Source organism: Lagenorhynchus albirostris, chromosome 16, assembly GCF_949774975.1.
Source record: "Lagenorhynchus albirostris chromosome 16, mLagAlb1.1, whole genome shotgun sequence".
Taxonomy (NCBI): domain Eukaryota; kingdom Metazoa; phylum Chordata; class Mammalia; order Artiodactyla; family Delphinidae; genus Lagenorhynchus; species Lagenorhynchus albirostris.
In genome coordinates, this window is record NC_083110.1 from 82,969,990 (window position 1) to 82,982,079 (window position 12,090).

At 54.6% G+C, this 12,090-nt stretch overlaps 1 protein-coding gene across 1 annotated transcript in view; it reads left to right on the forward strand.

Moving 5' to 3' along the window:
* JAKMIP3 (Janus kinase and microtubule interacting protein 3) overlaps positions 1–12,090 on the forward strand; it is a 107,447-nt gene that overhangs the window by 32,618 nt on the left and 62,739 nt on the right. The window lies entirely within an intron of this gene.

Sequence of the window (12,090 nt, forward strand, 5' to 3'; positions counted from 1 at the left end):
CATCTCAGCCACGCATGTGAGCAGAAACGACGCTGTATGTCAGCAGTCCCAGGGCTGTGTCTATGAGTGAGGCTCTGCCCTGCCTGGGTCATTCCAGTCCTGGTCTCAAGCCGGGACGCAGGCTCAGAGGCCGGGTCCCATCCTCAGCCTTCCTGGGGGGTCCCGAGCAGAGCGGCAGCCCCAGACCCAGCCACTCTTCTCAGCTGGGCCCAGGCGTTAACACGCTTGCGGAAACACACCCCAGATACCACACTTTGAACCCTGCGTCTCGGTTCAGTGGCTGGCAGGTTTCAGAGCCAAAGAAGCTGTACGTGAGTACAAAGATGGAAAAAATGAAAGTGTTTCATTTAAACCCTTTCTGTATTTGAGGCAATGAGTGCAGTGAGCCAGTGTGGTGAGAACCAGACAGCACTGTGTCAGTGGGAGGTGACGGCCCCCGGCCCGAGTTTCCAGGTGAGCCGGACTTGAGCCGGACTTGAGCCCGAGAAAAAAATAAGCAAATGGGACCTGATCAATGCGAGGTTCAGGCCGCGAGGTGCAGCGAGAGGCTCTGGGGTGCCTTCTGTCTCGCCGGCTGCCCCCCAGGCCCACCAGGCCCTCCAGGAGTGGACATCATTCACCAGTGTGCCCCTGCCCTCTCCAAGGCCAGTTCTCCCATCCGCCGTGTGCACTCCCGGTGCCAGGAGGGATTCTGCAGAGGCTTCCCGAGAACCTCCTTTGCTTCCTTGCAGTCCTGACACCCCTTGCGGGGACCTGGCCTTCCCCTCGTGTGCAGCCCGTCCTGGGCTTTCAGAAACTCCTGGGACCCTTTCTGGGACTGTCCAGGATCAGCCCCCAGGGCGGTGTGAGAACGTGAGGCACCAGGCAGGCCCCGAGCGCCTGGATCCTGGGCCTTTTATGCAGCACCTGGGATGCACAAAGGCCCGTTGGTTTGGTTGTGCAGTGGTGGGGACAGTGGTCTTCAAGCAGCAAGACGCGCACCCACTGTGCGCACTTAGAGGGCTTTCCGAGGGGGAGTGTGGGCTGCCCGCAGCTCCCTCTTCATCTCCCCCCGCCCCCCACCGGCTCTACAAAGCCAGGCAGACCCTCCCCTCCCCAGGTGGACATCTCTTGGGCACCAAACACAGGGAGAAAGGAAAGCTTTAACTAAAGTACTGAGACCACCAGCCCCCTGCAGCTTACTCAGAGATGCGTTTCTAATACAATTTTACTTCTTACATTTAATAATTTATCAGAATTTGTAATTGTGCTATTTGAACCAGTTATACAGCCATAACAATTGCAATGATAACTCAACCTGAAGATAAGTTTGTATAACCTCAGTGCTGAAGGTCACAGTAAAAAATATAAGTTTCCATTTATATGCATTTTCTTGTGCTGTAAAGATATGATAGGGTGATCAATGAAAGTCCTTCAATCAAAAAAAGGTACCCCATTGGGGGCCATATATAACCTTACTCTGTGTGGTTGGTAGAATTTCAAAAAGAAGAGGAATAATGTAAAGATTCTACTAAAGAAGAGGTTGTTGACATATTTTTTAAATGGATGACAGTAGGTTTCCAATCACTGTTCTGGTTTAGACAACTTTCATTGCTCTCTTTCAAGTTCACGAGCCCTTTCTTCTGCAATGTATAATTCTGATGTTAACACCATCCAGCGTATTTCTCGTCTCAGACACAGTGTTTTATCTCCGTGTTATTGAGTTGGATCCTTCAACATTTACTCCATGTCTCTTCTTCACCTGCTGCTGTTTCCTCTACCTTCTGGAGCTGTGGTTTTATCAATACTGGCTGTTTTAACATCCTGGTCTACTAATCCTCACATCTGCCTCACGTCTGCATTTCTTTCTATTAGTTGTTTTTTTTCCCCCCTCTCATTAGGTCCTATTTCCCTCCTTCTTTTCATGCCTGGTCATTTTTGATTGAATGCCGGACATTGTGATTTTATATTGTTGGGGCTGAATTCTTTGTGTTCCTTTAAATATCTGAGCATTGTTCTGGGCGCAGGTGAGCCACTTGGGAAGAGTGTGTTGCTTTTGAGGCTTTTCCTTTCAGCTTTTCTGAGTCAGAAGCGGAGCAGCCTTCAGCCTCGGCTAATGTGGCTCACTCTTGAGGTCACCCTGCTGGGCTCTGTCTCCGCTGCCTCAGGACCACAAGCCTTGAGGGGAATCCACCAGGCCACGCTGTGCCATGTGTTGTGGGGAGAGCAGGCCTGGACCAGGCGCTCCTTGGGGGACGTGCTCCCTCTGAACCCTAGTTTCCTCATCTGAAGAACCAGGTTTTGGCTGGCGATCCTGAGAGTCTTTCCTGGACATCTGGTGGTTACACGTCTCCATTTTTATTTTATTTTTTAAATTTAATTTAATTTTTAAAATTTATTTTATTTATTTATTATTTTTGGCTGTGTTGGGTCCTCGTTGCTGCGCACAGGCTTTCTCTAGTTGCGGCGAGCGGGGGCTACTCTTTGTTGCGGTGCGCAGGCTTCTCATTGTGGTGGTTTCTCTTGTTGCGGAGCACGGGCTCTAGGCGCGTGGGCTCAGTAGTTGTGGCTCGCAGGCTCTAGAGCACAAGCTCAGTAGTTGCAGCACACTGGCTCAGTAGTTGTGGCTCGTGGGCTCTAGAGCGCAGGCCCAGTAGTTGTGGCGCACGGGCTTAGTTGCTCTGCAGCACGTGGGATCTTCCCGGACCAGGGCTCAAACCCGTGTCCCCTGCACTGGCCGGAGGATTCTTAACCACTGCGCCACCAGGGAAGCCCACATGCCTCCATTTTTAAATGTGATTGGGCAGGTGATGGGTAGAAGCAAAGCTGTGTATAAACCCGGTTCTGTTGTTTTCAAAACTCTTGCGCTGCCACTTGGAAGACATTTACAGCGCTCAGTGGTTCACTTTATAAAGTCATAGCTGCTGCCAGTTCTTGTGTCTCAGGAGGGACATCCAGGGGTTAATGTCAGGTAAGCCTTCCTCCCTGGACCAAATTAAAGCGCCTTATACAGCACGTGTTTTCCCCCAAGAGCCGTTCACTCAAGTGCGGGGGTGATGACCCTTTCCTCAAACAGGTGGGTGGTTTCTACAATCATTTAATATCATGTCTGTCTTCGATCCTGAGACTTGAGCTGGAAAATTTCAAATCGTGCTTGTGATTTAAATTATAACTGAAATAGTCGTAAATACTATTAAGTCCAAGATTTCCTTCTTTGCTCACAAAGTTGTGGCAGGCCTTCTGCCTCCAGGAAGACGGAGCAGACATGCTTCTCCTGTTCCTCCTGTCAAGACAAGAAAAACTCTGCGCATTGGGTCTAAAGCAAACATAAGGAGACTCTGAAAGGGGGCATGAAGGAGGCATCCGGCTAGGGTCCTCGAGACCCAAGAAGATACAGCGCAGAGAGCTCCCTGGGTTTCCCTGGCCTCGTACATTCCGGCGTTGGGAGTTGAAGAAGCCAAGTCAGACATACCAACAGGCACAGACAGAAACAGCCCCAAGAAAAGCCTGCTCTCTCTGGCCAAAGGGCCAGCAGCAGAACAGCCGAGAACAGCCTAGCAACAGACGTCTTACTGAAGAGGATGTACAGATGGCGGATGAGAACATGGAAAGACGTTACCAATAGTGGTTAGGGAAATGCCAGTGAAAACCACCGTAAGACATAAATCGTACCAACGTTTTCTTAGGTCAATCTCCTAAGGCAGTAGAAATAAAAACAAAAATAAGCAAATGGGACCTGATCAAACTTACAGACTTGTGCACAGGAAGGGAAACCATAAGCAAAAGGAAAAGACAACCTATGGAATGGGAGAAAATGTTTGCAAATGACGCGAGCGACAAGGGCTTAGTTTCCAGAATATACAAACGGCACATACAACTCAACAGCAAAAAAACAAACAACCCAATTGGAAAATGGGCAAAACGCATCTCCCCATACCTGGCAAACACATGCAGTATTGCCTCACGAACTGATTGCTTCTCTGAGGTACCTACCAGTGTATTTGGGGAGAAGCTTCGAGAACAAGTTGAGGAGCGGCCGTCCTTCTATGAGACTGGAGAGATTCCACGAAAGAATCTGGATGTCATGAAGGAGGCAATGGTTCAGGCAGAGGAAGCAGCTGCTGAGATTACTAGGAAGCTGGAGAAACAGGAGAAGAAACGCTTGAAGAAGGAAAATAAAAGGCTGGCTGCGATGGCCCCGGCGTCTTCAGAAAACAGCAGTAGGACCCCGGAGGAATGTAAGGGGACAATGAAAGACCCAAAAGGAAGCAAAAGCAAAAGCCCCAGGAAGCGCCTCAGGAGAATGGACTGGAAGCTTCCCAGAATGGAATGCAATGGAAGACCCATCCGTCTCCTCCAAACCCAGAAAAGGGAAATCTTTTCCCAAGGAGCAGCTGGTTAGTAGTGGTCCTGAAGAGACAGCTGGAGTGGAAGTCTCACCAACAGGAAGAAATCTTTCCCCAAAGAGGAACCAGAGAGGGACCCTGAAGAGTCAGGACACAAGAGGGTCCCCGAGAAAAAGAGGGAATTCCCTTCCAAGGGGAAGCCCCTCAGCAGTGAACCCGAGGAGGCTGCTGCCAGCAAGAGCCGCAGCTCCAGGACAACGAGGAAAGCTCCGAAGCTCCTCCAGGGAGAGGAGGTGGACGCTTCCCTAGGGGGGCACAGCTGGCAGGGACATTTCCCAACCATCCCCTGTAGCCCAATAAAAACAAAAACAACAACAACAACAACAAATGGGCAAAAGACCTGAACAGACATTCCTCCAAAGAAGACATACAGGTGGCCAATAGGCACATGAAAAGATGCTCAACGTCGCTAATTATTAGAGAAATGCAGATCAAAACCACAATGAGGTATCACCTCACACGGGTCAGAATGGCCGTAATTAAGAAGTCTACAAATGACAAATGCTGGAGAGGGTGCAGAAAAAGGGAACCCTCCCACACTGTTGGTGGGAATGTAAATTAGTGTAGCCACTATGAAAAACAGTACGGGGGTTCCTCAGAAAACTAAAAACAGAACTACCATATGATCCAGCAATCCCACTCCTGGGCATATATCCGGACAAAACTATAATTCAAAAAGATACGTGCACCTCTGTGTTCATAGCAGCACTATTCACAATAGCCAAGTCATGGAAACAACCTAAATGTCCATCAACAGATGAATGGATAAAGAAGATGGGGTACATATATACAGTGGAATACTACTCAGCCATAAAAAAGAATGAAATAATGCCATTTGCAGCAACATGGATGCAACTAGAGATTATCATACTAAGTGAAGTAAGTCAGAAAGAGAAAAACAAATACCATATGATATTACTTATATGTGGAATCTAAAATATGACACAAGTGAACCTATCTACAAAACAGAAACAGACTCACAGACATAGAAGACAGACTTGTGGTTGCCAAGGGGGAAGTGGGTGGGGGAAGGATGGATTGGGAGTTAGGGATTAGCAGATGCAAACTCTTATATATAGAATGGATAAACAGAAAAGTCCTACTATATAGCACAGGGAACTATATTCAATATCTTTGGATAAACCATAATGAAAAAGATTATAAAAAAAGAATGTATATATATGTATAACTGAGTCACTTTGCTGTACAGCAGAAACTAACACAACATTGTAAATCAACTATACCTCATTAAAAAAATAAAACCACAATGAGATGCCACCTATCGGGATGGCTAAAATCAAAAATAGCAACCCCAAATGCTGGCGAGGATGCAGACAGACCAGATCCCTCACGTGCTGGGGCAGGGGTGTCAGGTGGTGCGGCCCCTCTGGAAAGCAGCTTGCAGTTTCTTAAGTGACTAAACATTCAACTGTGTACGATCCAGCAGTTGTACTTCTAGGCATTTGTATCAGAGAAATGAAGACTTATGTTCACACAACAGTCTGCCCACGAATGTTTATGGCATCCTTGTCCGTAATAACCCCAAACTGGAAGCAGCCCAGGTGTCCTTCAGTGGGTGAGTGGATAACGTGACCACACTATGAGTGCTACGTACACAGCAGTAAACACGAACGAACATGAACTCTACACACACAACTTGGATGGATCTCCAGAATTACGCTGAGTGAAAAAAGGTGATTCCAAAAGGTCACATACTATACGATTTCGTTTCTATAACGTTCTTGAAATGACAAAATTATAGAAATGGAGAGCAGATTTGTGGTTGCCAGGGGCTAAGGAGGGGATAAAGGTTGGGTTTAAAAGGCAGCAGGAGGGATCCTCGTGGAGAGAGGGTGTTCCGTAACCTGACATTTCCAAAATCAGTGTCCTGGTCATGATTCTTAGTTCCTCAAGATGCCTCCGTGGTGGGAACTGCACCGAGGGTACGTGGGATCTCTCTGTATTCGTTCACATGGCTGCACCTGAATCTACAATCATCTCGAAGTTTATTTAAGAATAAGCCGTGGTACCTCTAGGGAAGTTCAGTGTTCTAACTCATTCACGGTGAGTCAAAAGTGCAGCCTCGAATCACACACATCTCCTTCCAACAAAGAGGGAAATGCGTTGGATTCAGTCCTGTAAACCAGAAATGATGACTCACCATCAAATTTATAGATAAAAATACGAGTGTGTTGAGGTCACGGCAAAGATCTTGCGGCTGAACCACGGGCATCTTCTCCACTGGAGAAGATGAGAAGAACCGGCATCTTCTCCACTGGAGGATCTTATCGTCTGTTGTGATGGTCACCGTGGTGGGAGCACAGATGTCCCCCAGGCCCTGTAGAAGCACCCCCCCCCCGATGCATCCAGTAGGGTGCATGTCAGGTGGGTCGGCCATCTCACCAGGCACGGGTGGCTGCCCGCCTGGAGCCCCGTCTGGCTCTTCCTCTCTTATGGCCTGTCTTCACAGTAACCTCCTGCCAGGTGAGGGGCGCTTGGGCTGAGGAGGGGACTCCTTACCCAGACGCTTCTCTCCCGGAGCTGGATTTCCTACACCTGATGATGACCAAGAACAGGGTCTCTGCCTACCACATGGACTCCTGGGCACTTCCTCCTCCTGGAGAGCCTGGACCATATTGAATAGGCTTTCTTGGGAGAGTCTCGTGCTTTTGGGGGCTTGAGAATCATTTTCTAAAATATCTCTGGGAGGTCGTGTGCCTGGTAGCAGGACAGAGTGGGCAGGGAAAGGGGACCACCGTAAGCCGTAACTTCCCGGCCAGGTGGGCCATGCCTGGTTCCTAGCGTTCTTCACAGCAGTTCCCACCAGAACCCGGAGGGAGGGTATGGGAAAGTCTCCTTTCCTTCCCTTCTTCCTTTTATCAAACACCACCACCCTATTCTCTGCAAACTCCATTTCCAGTCAGGGTTTATGCAAGATCAACACACATTTGACTTCTTGGAGAATGTTGCAGTTAGAAATAACAGTTATAACCCAAACCCCCAATAATTCTAATCTCTCTTAGGAGATACATTAAAAACACCGTGCGTGTTTCTAAGGGTCGCTGTCGGTTTAGCACGAGACGAGCCCTTTCTTCACACGTCTGATTTGATTAGCAACAAAAGTCTTGCTGTTACATGCGAAGGGTGTTGCGGCAGAAGTCCACCAATCCCTGACGATTTCTGGGCCGTGTCCAGTAGGATGCATGTCATTCCTGGGAGGAAGTGAAGCCAGTCAGATGCTCCTTCCTGTGAATTCGCAGAAAGCCGTCCCCAAACTGGGATGTGTCTGAAGTCGGTGCAGGAAGGGGAGTTGTTTCTGAGCGCAGCGCTGGGTGCACGCCGTGTGGGGTGTGACACCCAGCCTTCCAGGTCAGAGAAGCACACCCGGAGCACCCCTCAGCTGCCCCCGGGCCTGCCGCCGGGCTCAGCCGTTTTTCTCCTCCTTGTACCCTCGGACGGGACGCCTCTGCCTAGGGGACCCAGTGGCCTGACTTGAAGGTTTGCCAGAAAAGTCCCTTTGATGGGGTGCTGTGCGCGGCCGCCTCTCTGGGCCTTTTGCTGAGCCGAGAAAACCCTGTGCTGGGCAGCCGTGTCCTCCTTGGGGTCAGAGCAGGATGGCAGAGGCCTCCTTGCTGGGCGGGGGAGGAGAGGGGCTGCTGCCCCGTTTGCTCAGAGCTGTTCCGACCTCAGGACGAGACAGAGTGCGTGGGTAGGGGCTCAGGGTGCAGGAACTCGGGCGCTCGACCGAAGGCCGACGTGGCTCGGCTCCCCGGGTCGTGTCCTGCACGCACAGGCGCTGTGGCTGGCGTGGCTGCACCGGGGCTGCTCCGGTCCCTGGTCCCCATGAGGCTTCACGCTGCAGCCTCGTGCGCGCCCCTCGGACTCCTGAGCTCTGCCTCTGGCCCCTAGAAAAGTCGATTCAGCCTCAGCCTCTTTGCCCCGCTAGCCCTTCGGAGGACCGTCTCCCGCCCTTCATCTGCGGGAGGCCCCAGGACGCTCAGGGGCCCGCTGTTCCCAGGGTCGGCGATGGGGGGCCAGGGGTGGAGGCCCTCCGGGCTTCTTGTCTGGGCAGCCCTCTGCCGCCGCCTGCGCCCCTGCGCCACGCCGCAGCCCCCGGAGCCCGTGCTACTCCCCAGCCCCACCTCCTGGAGGCCGGGCCCTGCTGGGGGCTTCCCCGCCTGCCCCATGCTCTCCCTGTTCCGCCCAAGCAAAACTCCTCTTTCTGGAGGTCTCCAGGCGTGGGCCAGAGTCTTCGATCAACACTTACATCCAGCCTTGCATGACCAGTTGATTTCCCTCTCTGGGGGATGTTGATGTTTTCCAAGAAAAATGAATTTTAATGGGAAAGGGGTCTCTTCAGGGCTCCTCCGGGACCCATGGCTGGCCTGTTCCAGGGAGTAAAATGTGTCCGCTCTGAGCCACAGACTCTCGCCAGCCCCGCTGCCAGGCTCGCGGTGAGGTGAGGGTCCTGCCTGGGGAGGAAGGCGCCCGGAACCCGCACCCCAGCCCGGTCTGAGGGCCCCACAGCCCACGCCCTGTGTGTCCGCCCCGCTGCCACCGGGACCTGGACCTGTGCCCCCTCCTCCGGCCATTGGTCCCGTGGCCTGTACTTTGGAGGTCCCTGTGGGATATGACAGGTGCCTCTGACCCTCCCGCACCTTGGATTTCCATGGAATTGACAAGATCAGAAGCATCAGGTCATCCTTTCTTCTCCGTAGATAAACCGCTTAACCCAGAAAGAGTCCATGTAAATACGACCAGCTTTGCAAGGTCAAAACCCCGTTATGACCCTGGCCGCTCACCCGTCGCTGGGGCGTCACCCCGGCTGCGGTCTGCCTGTTGGCGGTTTCCTTCTTCCCGCACGTCGGGGGCGGCGCACCAGCCCGGAGTCTCCACGTGGAGAAACGCTGCATGGAGGCCGGCAGGACAGGTGGGGGCCAGGCATACGGACCGGCTTCCCGTGGCGACTGTTGCATGGTACAGACATGCTCGTGGACCGCGAGCTTTGTCTCCTCTCTCAACCCTCCCAACACAAAATGACTTCTTCAGAGAGATCAGAACAGACCTCTTCTGCTTGTTTTATTACCTCCTTGGAGACCCCAAGACAGAGGCGGACAGACTGCGCTGTGGATCCGATAATTTAACAACTTCTGACAAAGCGCGGCAAACGCGGTTGGTCTGGGTCTCAAGTGGGAGCTGGGTTGGTGCAGGGAGCACGAGCGGACTTGGTGAAATCCCCCACCCCCTCTCCTGCACCCCTGGGCCTCCCATGTAGGCACACGACACTCGTATTTGGGAGGGTCTGATTCAACGGCAAAGATTTAAGGCGCCCGGCACCGCGACGCAGACTCCAATTATGGGAGCAGAGGGACTTGAGAGTGCTTAAGTGAGTATCAGGCGGGCTGCAGCCTGGTCACCGCCCCACGCATGGCCGGTCGGACATCGCCCCTCCCCTTCCCACCAGCACCGCAGCTCCCAACCATGAACTGAGCGGGCGGGAGGCCCAAGGCCTGACCCTGAGTCTGGGGGCGGTTCCACATCTGGGGCTCAGACAGCGTGGTCTGTGGCTCCACGGGGAGGGGCGGCTCCGGCCCACCCGAGACCTGGCGGTAGGGCTAGCACAGCGCTGCTCCGACCCCTCCCGAGGGCAGTGGCGCTTCCTGGCAGGAGTGCCCACCCGGCGGCCAGAGCATACAGGAGAGCCCGAGGCCTTCCATGCGCTGGGCCCCGAGGCCACAGACGGCTCCGTGGACGCTCGTGAGTGGCCATGCGGAGCTGTCAGAGCTGGGGCGGCGTGTGCAGGGCTGCCTGCGGCTCAGGGGTGGGGCTGCCTGGCGGGAAAGGAGAGCAGGTGCTGGGAGGGTGGGTCCTAGCGTGGGCGCCCCATCATGGGAGGTGGCCGAGAGAAAGGGGGGCAGGCAGTGGAGCCCCCGCGGATGTGTCTGCGTTTAGCGAGCTGCTCCAGTTTCCCCGAGGGAGGGACAGGCACGCCCCCCCATCCCCACCCTGACCACCCAGCGTCCAGTCTCCGTGCAGGCGGCCCCGCCTGCTGCGACCTGTGACCGCCATCCCTGCAGGATCCGTGCTCGGCCCTTGGCCCGTCAGCTGCCGTGAGGGCCCCACCCTGGGTGGGCAGCTTGGGCTTCACGGGCCCGAGGGTCTCAGCCAGGGAGGGAGAGCCCTTGACGGAGAGCGGTGGGGCTGAGCCCTGGTGAATGCAGCCCCCGTGCGGATCCAGGCCCACGCTGGGCAGACAGGGTGGCCACAAGGGCCCTGTCCAGTGGGTGCCCGTGGTGTCCTTCTCAGACGGCCCCACCGCAGCCCCTCAGGCCTGTGCTCCCACCGGCTAATCACGGGCCTCCTCGGACGAGAGCACAGCCCTGGCACGAGCCAGCTGAAGCCCCCGGCATCCCCGAGGTGGAGGGCTTCGCAGCGCTGGCCGAGACCTCACCACTCCCAAAGCCTCTGTCTCCCCTCCGTCCGCCCTTTCTTTCTCCCGGGGTGGCAGGAAGGACATGGAAGTATGTGTTACGTACGTAGCATCCGTGAGACTATGTGCTTTGTGGGTGTGGGTGTGTGTGCGGCGAAGCCACAGGGTGCAGAGAAGCACGTAACAGGGACCAGGGGACCCTGAAGCTGCCCGGGCACACGTGGCCTCCATGTCACGGGAGCCCCGTTTCCCTCTGACGTGGGCAGCGGTGCCCGTGGGGAAGTGTGGTGACCCCGTCTACCGAAGCGCCGACTCCCCAAAGGCCCAAAGCGGATGCGCTCAGTACAGATAGGATGCGGGGCAGAGGGGGCGACGCCCGTGCTGCTCCCCGGGAGTCGCCCTGAAGAGTGCCCCCGGAGGACGAGCGTGGCCCGGGCAGAAGGAGAGGCCCTGGACGCCCTGCCTTGGGTGTGGGCGAGTGGGACCCCCACGTGCTCCCAGCGGGCTCTGGGGAGATTTACTTTGTCCACACTCATTTCCATAAATAACGAGGTCAAGACACTTACCGTATTTGTGCCTAAATGGATGTTGGAGAAAACTGTGAACTTGCCTTTAGGGAGACGCCAGGCTGGGGCTGAAGATCTGTTACTGCGTCGAAAGCTCTCGGTGCTGGGAGGCCGGGGCCAGGGTGGAGGCCGCTCAGCCCCTGGGGGTCTGAGCCAGCCAGAGCTGACGCCGTCTGCATCGAGCCCTCCGGAGGAAATAAAGGTGGACTGTGTTCTGGACCAGCCCGAGGCCGGGTGGGCGGGGCCTGGCTGGGGGCGGGGCGCGGAGGGCCCCTCTGCTGCCGTCCAGTGGGGCGCCCCACCTCCGGCGTCTCCCTCAATATTACCCTGCCCTTGGTTACCTGTTAGACGGCTGGTGATGCTGCCTCTCTATCCAGGAACGGCCTGCAGAGTTTCATTTAAAAATAAGTAAAGAATAACAAGACCATTTTCAGAAAACTAGCAGTTGGGGAGGAGCTCAGCCAGTGAATTGCACAGGCGCTGGGAATTCACTGCGATGGCAGGACACGCGGAGGCGGGAGGGTAGGGCCGGGGGGCTGGCTCCTGGCACAGTTGCTCGTGAGACGGCGTGGAGGACAGGCTGGAGAGGGTGACGGGGGCGGGGGGGAGTAGGGAGGGTGGGGCTTGGTCCAGGGGAGTCGCTGTGAGACCGGGCCTGGGGACACTGCAGGGCAGCCATGGGGCCAGGTCCCTACTCACAGAAGGCTGA